Source organism: Octopus sinensis, linkage group LG18 (genome assembly GCF_006345805.1).
Source record: "Octopus sinensis linkage group LG18, ASM634580v1, whole genome shotgun sequence".
Taxonomy (NCBI): Eukaryota; Metazoa; Mollusca; class Cephalopoda; order Octopoda; family Octopodidae; genus Octopus; species Octopus sinensis.
In genome coordinates, this window is record NC_043014.1 from 11161357 (window position 1) to 11162366 (window position 1010).

Below are 1010 nucleotides of genomic sequence, written 5' to 3' on the forward strand. Positions count from 1 at the left end.
TAGACGCCAGTGATTGGTTGAAATTGCAGAAATTGAAGAAATTAATAACCAAATATCTTACAAACTATAGAATTTTCTCAGTAAAGCCAAGAGAAAAAGATGTTTTATAAACACATTCTACCAGTATACGAAATTTAAAATTTTTTAGTTACCTAGAAATTATGTTAAAAACTGCCGTTCAAACCGAAAAGATCCCACCAACGTCCTCTCAATGATTAGCCGGGGATGATTTTTAAAATGAGAATATCTGAAATAAACTTGACTGCTCTCATGAACGAGAATACTAAAAATGAATCTAACCGCTCTCAAAAATTAAGTAAAAAAAACACTGGCAAAATAATCCGGAATCCTTCTCTGGTACCGGATTGATCCCAAAATCTAATCCATTCATGTCGGTCACAGGGCCATACATACCTGAAAGTTTCATCCGAATCCATCCCATGGTTCTTGAGATATCCTGTCCACGGACAAACAAACAAACAAACATGACTGAAAACAATACCTCCACCTTCGCTAAGATGGAGATAATAATAATGGTTTTTTGAAAATATTATATTATATTGAATATAATCTGATATGGTCCCTATTTGGGGGCCAACATTATTAAACTGATTTTTCGAACGAGGTGAAGTGTTAGGGGCTTGCTCTACCTTTGCCATGGGTTGGCTTGGTATTGCAGTGCTTCCAGGATTCAGCCCATCTTATATAAATAGGCACAGGAATGGCTGTGTGGTAAGTAGTTTGCTTACAAACCACATGGTTCCCGGTTCAGTCCCACTGCGTGGCACCTTGGGCAAGTGTCTTCTACTGTAGCCTCGGAGCGACCAAAGCCTTGTGAGTGAATTTGGTAGACGGAAACTGAAAGAAGCCCATCGTATATATGTATATATGCTTCCATTGTTAAAACTTTTTAAAAAAAAGTATTATTCCTATTATATATATATATATATATATATATATATATCACCGGTTGACCGGTGTCTGCTACTCTAGGCCGATGAAGGACAATG

The 1010-nt window shown here is 36.9% G+C and overlaps 1 pseudogene; it reads left to right on the forward strand.

The window, feature by feature from the left end:
- The first annotated feature begins 533 nt into the window (after positions 1 to 533).
- Positions 534 to 705, forward strand: LOC115221882 (annotated as a pseudogene).
- The last annotated feature ends 305 nt before the right edge of the window (positions 706 to 1010 follow it).